Raw genomic sequence first — 9051 nt, 5'->3', positions numbered from 1 at the left:
CTGTTGTGCTGTTTCCCAGCAACTTATGGCCATGGTTCAGAAAGCTAAGAAGTGAAGATGCCAGTGAGTGATTTTTGGTTTTGAAAAAAAAAAAAAAAACAAGCTCAGGTCTATTGTTTTAAGTCTCTCTGGGTATACATAATATGGGGCTCACTTCCACTGCTTGCAGCATGTTGTGGAGGAGGGGGCTGGAGGAAGAAAAGTAAAAACCCAAGAGAAATGAGTGTGAGGCTTGAAAACAGTAGCAGGGCTGTAGTCTTGAAGAGAACCAGAGAGGCATCTTGTCTAAATAATTTAAGATGCTTCAGCTGGCCTGAAAGGGTAAATAATGATCTGGCAAGTGGGAAAAGATTATTTTTAAAGAGCTGACAGTAATGCAGCCTACTAGGAAGGGCAGTGGTAGCCAGACTGAGAGACTAATGTGGGCAGCGAAAGGAGAGGGTGTCTCAGGGTGGTGAGGAGAACTTGGAGGCACCTTCCTTTGTAGAAGGTGGAGGCATGCTGAAACAACGATGCCCATGCCTCATTTCATGGTCTTTTGGAGCACTTGTTTTGTTTTCATATGCAGTTAACTTTGGGCAGTGGAAGTAACATTACAAAAAAAGAGGGAGTAAGTGTGGCCTCTGAGCTGTTGCTGTGTTGCTAAACCACCACCATCCAGTGCTGGCTTAAACTGGTGCAGGAGGCTGTAACAGGACAGGGACAAATATGAAGATAAGTTAGGGAGATCAAATAATGTGTCCTGTAAGATGCCAAGAGTGTTCTTTTACACAAAAGTGTTTAAATTCTAGCAAACTGTAGTCAATAGTCATTGCTCTTGCAATATGCTTAAACTCATGTAAGCTTTGCTTTAAGTTGTTAGCATGGAAATTGTGTATAAATAAGCACAGCAGTCATAGAAAAATCAAATGTGGTAATAGAGAACCCTGAAGTTCCAGAATAAATTCTGATTTATTTGTATATTTTCTGGAAAACTTGTGAGCAGTGTATGTGAAAGCAATGAAAGCACTGTCTAATATGAAAAATTTCTGCTTTAGAGAAACTTTATTCTGCATGTTTTAGGGGAGGGACTTTGACAGGTAACAGGTCTTTCTCCATTCAGATTTTGAGGCAGTGGATGGCTGGTGAGGTTTCTGGAATTAGAAGGACACGAGGGTGAGCCAGGGAGGTCATACAGATGTCTGTGGATAGTTCATGAGGAGAGAGAAGTAGGAGAGTAAGGGTGAGGACAGGTGGAGCCAGAGAATACAGCTGCGAGATAAAGGTACAAGGAGGGTGCAAATATTTGTTACACCTGGGGGAGGACTTTTTGGCAACATACTTGAGAGTATGTGCATTCAGCGTGTAAGCTGGGAGTATTAAAAAATACTGTGTTATTGCCTCCCACGTGCATGTAGAATCTGCCTGCAGAATCTCGGGCAAGTTTTCCTCCCAGTCTGGAGGTAGCTTTGGTTTCACATGTATGGTTTTCGAAGGGCCACCTCTGTCAGCCACTATGTAGTATTGCTGTAAAATACGAAATAATAATCTTGCTCCCTGAAAGCCAAATCAAACCACAGGACAGATCTGACAGCTGTCCAAGCAACTGAAAACAATCAGTCATAAAACAAATGCCTAAGTCAACAAATAGAGAACCAAATAAATATCGAGTGAGATTAATCGCTATCAGTTGTTCCAAGATTTTATAACAAAGGGGGCAGGAGGAGGGATTAGTCTTGCAGACTTCACACACTTTTTTTTCTTAAGGGCAGCAGTTATCCAAGTCAGTAAAAATGAGGTAATTATATTGCAAAATTCTTTGGATGAGAATGAGACTTATGTTCTAAAATCCGAAGCTACACTTACCCACAGCAGAAAATTGCTGGAAATCAGGAGAATAGCAGCTTGCATGTTTATTTTTCCTAGAAGAAAACAATTGACTCTTCAGAACTCATTTTGGAGTGACTGAAAACAGATGGTGGTGGAGATGCTTTGCAACCCAGAAGCATTAGGGTGGTTATGGATTCCTGGGGGCTCGTTGTGCTTGCCTGTCTCAGGCTTAAACTAATTCAGACTGGACTGGGAAGCAAAAGACTCTTCAGGAGGCAGGAATTCTCAATTGCTGATTTCTCATACTGAAAGAACAGGAACGCAGCTTTGTTCTTTCTTCTGCTGTGACTGTTAATTAGACTGTAATGTGCTAGGTGCTGGCAGGGCTGACCTTGCCTTTCCCAAGTCCTGCAAAATTCTTATTTAAATTCTGTAGCAGGAGAAAAAGGGGGGCTCTGGACAGAAGCCTGAAAAAGCAGGGTTCCCAAAGATCTGTTGATACAGTTCAGTGGCAGCAGATCATGCTGGGAAATGTATGTCAAAGTTAACCTGTGACACTGTAATTCTAAGTGTATGTATACTTGTAATAGCTCTACACAAACAATGAAAAATCCTTCTGTATGCAAAGGCTCTGGTGGGGATCCTCCATTCTTTCTGGGGATCCCCTGCTCTAGAGGGGTTCAATGAGGAAAGACAGGCTTGTGCTGTGGAGATGGTTTTCTTCATCAGAATAAAGGTGGTTGTTCAGTGTTTGAGGAAAGCACCTTTTCCTGTGATGATTTTTCAATGTTAGTACACAAAGAACTTGAATTCTTTCCAAGCGAACAAGTATGTGCATTAAATGACAGTCGCCCTGTGTTTCTACTTGCCAGAACATCCAAATGAGGCTCACTATTTTTATATCAACCAGTCAGGACAGAGACCCCTATACAATATCTCTTTCCATATGCTGTAGTACAAAGACATGGAGATCCAATTTGGTGTATTAGTCCTCAGAGTTTCTACATCTGTGACTTGCTGCATGACTTCTACCTTTCTGTCAATATTATATTTTACTGTCCTTTCCAGAACTGGGTGCTGCTGCAGCTGGTTGTGCAGCTAGAGGATACTCATGACATACTCTGATCCAGGTTAGTATTTAAATAAATGCTTAATAATATCAGGTTGTGAGTAGTCACACTGGATTAACAGGAGCTCCTGCATTTAGAGGCTAGCTTGTGCATCTGTGCTTTGTATCAGGGAGCACGTGTACATTTTCGGTGCTGTTTCTTACAAAAACTAAAGTGATGCTGTGGAGAGATTCCAGATCAAACTCAGTTTTCAGGCCAGACCTATAGCATAGCAAACTCTGCCTGGGATCTGGAGGTGGAACTGTCACTCTTCTGTCGCTTTCTTCATCCTTAATTTAAAGGATGGAGATGGGTCAGGCCTGCCTGTCACTTGCAGCTTTGTCCATGCTGCAATCTCTTGGGGCTGTTGCAGACATCTAGGGTTTGAGGCAAGGTTAATTAGTGTAAAATCTGACCCTTCCCCCTTCCCTTTCTCTCTGAAGTCACAGCTAAGCCCTCACCCCTTTTTATTTACCTTGCATCTTATCTTTTTGTTCTCCTCTCCCCAGGAGTCCAGTTCTCTTCATGGCTTCAGTCTCCCTCCTTTTTCTCTTGTCCTATTGTCATGCTGAGCCTTTGGGGTTCTTACTGAGGAAAGGTTAGAGTGAAAAGTCCCTGCAGCCCAGATCTCTCACAATCTCACTTGAGCTTAATCCAATTTGTTTTTGCAGGGAGTTTTATAGCCAGGATGGGGCAGCCCCGGAGCCTCTGAAGAGCAAACCTGGGCTGGCTGTACTGCAGCACGCTCCTGCCTTGTGTCATTACTGGCTTGGTCCTTAACCTTTGTGGGTTAAGGTCTTTAAATGAGCTAAAAATGGATGGAAAGCCTGTAGAGAAAGGGTATTGTTAGTTTTCAGTGGAGGAAGAAGTGAGGACCAGGCAACTAGAGGCAGAGCAGCATATGTACATACCTCAGTGGTACTGAGGGAGTGAACAATTCCTGTGTAAGCTATGGTTCTTGGAGGTTTCTTCAGAGCTCCACGTCCTCTTCTTAGTGCCACCATTTAAATGGGCTTCTGCTGGCTCTTGGGCAAGCTGGCTGCTTCCCCTACTCTGAGGGGTCAGAGGGAGTGACTGTTGGTATCATCAGTTGATGTTGTTATTTCAGGCTTTTGAACACTTTGGTGGGGATGGAGACTGGAGAAATAGTATAAGACTATATGCTGCCTGCATCCTGGTAGTATCAGAAACCACAACTTATGAGTTTTGAGATCTTAAAAATTATCTAAACGAGAAGTCTGAGATTAGCTGGGTAGTAAAGGCATAGGGGCTAGACCCAAACCCTGCTGTCTGGACTTATGTCCCACAGTCTGGACTTATGGTGGTGGAAACTGAGGTTTGTAATGCAGTTGGGGCCCATCTCTCAACAAATAGCTCTTCAGGCGCTTGCTAACTTAAAAACATGGCTAGAATGCTTTGGATATGAGGAGTACTCTATCCATGTTTACAGAGCCTTGCAAAGGCATGAAAGTGTTCCCTGCGTTAATGTTCCATTTAATAATAGCAGTCTGCCCCTCTAGGTAGTCCATTTCAAGACATTAATTGAACTTCTTGGGTGCTCAAGGTCATTAACCTTTGACTGTAGCTCACACCAGAGGCAAAGTAATAACTCAGATGTTCTCCCCGGTGTGCCTTATTGCTTAAGCACACTGTAGGAATGCACTATATCACTGGATAAATCATTCACCACAATATCATCAGAACGGCTGGTTTGCCATTTAATTCTACTGGGGTACAGAATGTTTCAAAGCATGGCAATTAACATTTTCATTGACTGGGAAACTTAATTGAATGATGTACATGTGTTTTTAAAAAAAAAAGTGGGGAAGGAGAACAAAAGGAACAGTGAGCTGCATGTTGGCAGGTAAGTCTGCATCCTCCCCCAGGCAGGTGCCTTATCTGCGTGGTGTGCTTACTGTTATCTCTGCTGGCCTGGACCATCTGCCAGGTCTTAGCTCTTACCATGCTGGAGGTTTGCAACATGGTGTTATAAGGGAGAGAACTGGGATGTAGCTGTGTGTATATCCAGAAAATCCAAAGATATCCAGAAAAAAATAGAGACACCTTAGACACTAGGAAGCTTATTTTTCTCTACATTTCTCCTGCTGTCTGGAAAATTCTTCTAGGGGATGTTAGGTTTGAGTATTTTTAGAAGTAATTTTAAGCTGAGAATGTTAGTGGATTTGCTAGCTTGGACCAAAGCTGGGTAGTACTTCCTAGGGTAAAACTTGCTCTCAGCATTGTGAGAGCTGAGTGTTCAAGACTTCCTTGCAGGTACTTTCTGGACTGCTGTAGTGAGCTGTAGTTGGTGAAATCACCAAGAAAATTTGTTAAAATATGTATTCACAACTCCTCATTCTCACTACAGCTTTAAAAATAAATCAATCCCTTCTTCAACACCACTGCACCTCCCAGCCCTGCTACTCCTCTTGGCTCCCTAATCCCTGTCCTAAGCAGGGGGCTTCCTCTGCAGCCCACCTGGCTGCTCTGGGCACCCCTTGTCCTTTCCTCTCCTGCTGGCTGAGGCCCAGCTGGGGCTGTTTGGAGGTTCTCAGACCACTGCATCCTGACACAATTCTGGGGCTTTCCGTGCTGAAATGCCTGCAGAGACTGTTCTGGGAAGAAAAGGGCTCAGCCTGTCCAAAGCCAGAGGCAGGGAAAGGTCCTCCTCTTTGACGCCTGCTGATTCCAAGAAGTAGCTTTGGCCTATCCTCCTGCAGAAGCTGTCTCTGCTGGGGCCCTGGTGGATGACCACACGAGCGGTAGGCCCCAGTTACTGGTAATGCTTCCCAAAGAGAGGGACTTGGGTACCAAGTAAGATCAAAATATTCTGCATCTTTCTGTGTTGGTGTGACCTTAGAGCAATGGGACCAGAGGGTGGAGTTCCCAAAATACGTGACCGGTAGCTACAGTCCTGAAGGAATTCAGAAACCTCCAGTGTGCATATGAGCAGGATAAGGAAGAATGCATAGCTACTGGCTTTATTCTAGGACACTGCTGTCCCTTAGTCTAGCCTAAACCTGGTGCCAGAGCAATGAAAGAGTAGAGATGAGTCTGAGGGAGCGTGGAAGAACATGAGCTCACCCTGGAGGTCTTAAGCTGCCAAGGCTTTCCTGAAAAGGGAGCTGATTTCATGCAGGCAGAATACAAGGACTCGAATGTCCCCGATAGGAAAGTTTCTATTAAAAAAACAAACCCAGACGAACGCTTTCATATTAACGTAAAAATTCTTCTGTTTATGAAATCAACTCTTTAAGGGGGGTGGAGGGGTGGGGGCAGAAAAAGAAAAGATGTTTGTTAGCATAATGAAATCCAGACAAATATTTATAGCTACTTTCAAGTGGCTTGTTCTAACATGAGTCGACTATCCTTAATACCTTCCCTTTAACACCATTAAGCATCTCACTGGCACTCAGAACAAATTTATGAATGTCTTATAAAAGTCAACAAGCTGCAGGAAAAAAATAAAGAGCCTTGTGCAAACAGTGCTTCATCACAAGAACTCAAACAAAGAAGGTCATATTCGTCATTTGTTCAGAGAGAGGGAAGCCAAGAAGACTGATGAAAGATGACACAAGACCTGGCTGACTTTAAATCTCCACCTAAGAGCAGTTTCTGTAGGTGCTGCCAGGGTGGCCACACTCTTTGCAGGCTGCTCCCCTGCCACGTCTCGTGGTCTGGTGGCCGCTTTTCTCCTCTCAAGCATTGTCTTCTGCACAGATGCAGAGGTGGGGGGGAACTGCAGGAATCTGGCCTGCAAGGTCCTGTGAGGAGGGGGGACTCCTGTCTAATGGGGAGTACGGTTTGATGGGTTTAATAGAAATAGGCGATGGAATTTATATTGTTGGAGCCCATGAAGCAGATGGATAGGCTTCAAAACGGAGGAGTTGGTGGCAAATCAGGTGGGCAAATGTGATGGTATGAGATGGTGGGTGAGTGTGGCCTGAGGTAACCTAACTCTTCTCAGCAACGGCTCAAGAGTTGGTAAGAGAGGATTTGTGTTGGTAGTTGGTGGTTCCCTGTCATATTTAAGCACTCTGATACACACAACAGCAATTAATTAGGAGCTTATTGTGACCAGTGAGCCTTTTTTAATCAATTCTAGGAAGTTCTGAAGCTGGAAGGGAAACTTCCTGGAAGTGTCATTCTTTCAGTGACAAGCACACAGTGGAAGAGGGAAGACGCCCATGTGGTGGAGGTTAAAGCTGGGCTGAGTCATGGGCTGTGGCTGGAGGAGTAGGAAGGGCTGGGGCCTCATTCAGGGCAGTGAGGTTCAGCTTGGAGCATCAGCAGGAGGCAAGTCACCCCCTGCAGTGGGGAGAGGCTTGGGATGGGGTTCCAGCATGGTGCATGGGGGGAGTTTGCCTTGGGCTCGTTGTTTTCTGGCTTAGGAGAGTGTTAAAAACCTGTGGAGGGATGGGGACTGGGGGAGGTATATGCCTTGCAGGATGGGAGGTGGGAAGCGTTTAGACTATATTGCAGTAGGGTCATAAGCCTAGGTTAAATCTGGAGCTGGAGATATTTTTTTTAATATCACAGAATCATTTAGGTTGGAAAAGACCTCTAAGATCATCACCTTGGCTGGGGTTTTGGAGAAACATATTTACTGGAGAAAGTTCCTTTCTTGTGGCAGTTTTTGTTTCTGATGAATCACTGAATTGTTCTGCCAGCTTTCAAACCTGCCCTCTATTTTCACTTTCCCCAGCTTTTGGAAATCTGTTCAGAATTAAGAGCAGGAATTGTATTTTTTTTTTCCTTCCCGTGGTGAAGGAGCACATGTGCATGCGGTCACATTGTACAAATTGCCAGTACAATGCAAGTAGTGCTGCATTGCACTGAAATGAGTCAGGGTCTGCCCCCATAGCAAAGCAGGTGTCCCACAAGGTGACTACGCTTACAGGAGACCTCATCTCTTTACTCTACAGAGCTGTGCAGTGCTTTGAAACTGGAAAAATACACATCTTTATTACTGCTTGTGATGTTCCAGTGTTGAAGCTACCCGGTGAAAGGACCGCTACCACCAGGCATCTCTTTGCTCTTGCTTGGCCACTGGCTGATGTCAAGCAGAGAAGGGGGCTCTAAGGTCCTTCCTAACCAGGACCTCAGCTTCTGAGCTGCAGGGATGCTGGACGTGGGGCAATCCAAGCTCTGGCTGCCTTGTAATGTGGTGCCTGTGGGATATAAGCTATCAACATCCTGCAGCCCACAGTTTCCCTCCTCCAGGACAGCATAAGCCTGATTTCTCTTGGTTTTGCTATCCCTGTTATTCTTCTGCAAGTTGAACTCAGAGGCTCTGTCACTGACCACCATGCATTAGACATGGTCACTGTTCCTTGTCAGGGTCTAACGCTGCCATCGAGGGCAGGTTACTTAAACGTCAGTGGGTGTGGGGGGGACAAAGTATGTGTATATTCTCTAGCTCATGGAGCTTAATAATCCTGTAGAAAGGAAGCTGCTACAGGATGCTTATCATTTTTACCTACTAACTCATTTTCAAGCAAAACTGGAAGATTTATGCCCATGAGATAGCCTGCAAAGTTCAAGTGAAGGGGAGTGGAAAGAGCAATCCTCGGACTTTTCATAATTCACAGAGAAAAGACCTGAAAAAATCCTCTGGCAAGGGATGATGAAAGAGCCTCATGGTTTTGAAAAGTTTTTTTTTTCCTAGGGTTAAAGTCTGCCTGCTGCGGAGTTAGACTTTCTCCTGCTCGGAAACCATGTAAAAGTTAAACAGTTCAAGAGTATTTGCTGCTGTAAATTGTTATCCAGAATCCTGGTGCTCTTGGCTATATTTTATCTCTTATTCATGTCTTTTGCTTCAATATTTAAGGTCATTTTCTGTTTTATGGCATGACATAAACTGATAACAAAACCCTACAGCCTCAATAGTTACTTTAACCACTTATTTTCTTTTAAACATTTTGTCTTGCTAAATTATTGAGTCAGCTGTAATGACCTTGATGTAAACATGTACTTTTGAACTTATATGAGGATCAAAGGCAAAGCAATGTTAAATGGAGGCTGGAATCTGGAAATGACCCATGCAAAGTTGGCATCTGTCTTACCTCTCCTTTCATTCATTTTTGCAGTGTGGAGCCCAGAATAAATTTGCTCATTTCAAAAGTGAAGAAAA

This window comes from Cygnus olor, chromosome 14, assembly GCF_009769625.2.
Source record: "Cygnus olor isolate bCygOlo1 chromosome 14, bCygOlo1.pri.v2, whole genome shotgun sequence".
Classification (NCBI taxonomy): Eukaryota; Metazoa; Chordata; class Aves; order Anseriformes; family Anatidae; genus Cygnus; species Cygnus olor.
Note: the sequence above shows the minus strand (reverse complement) of the source record.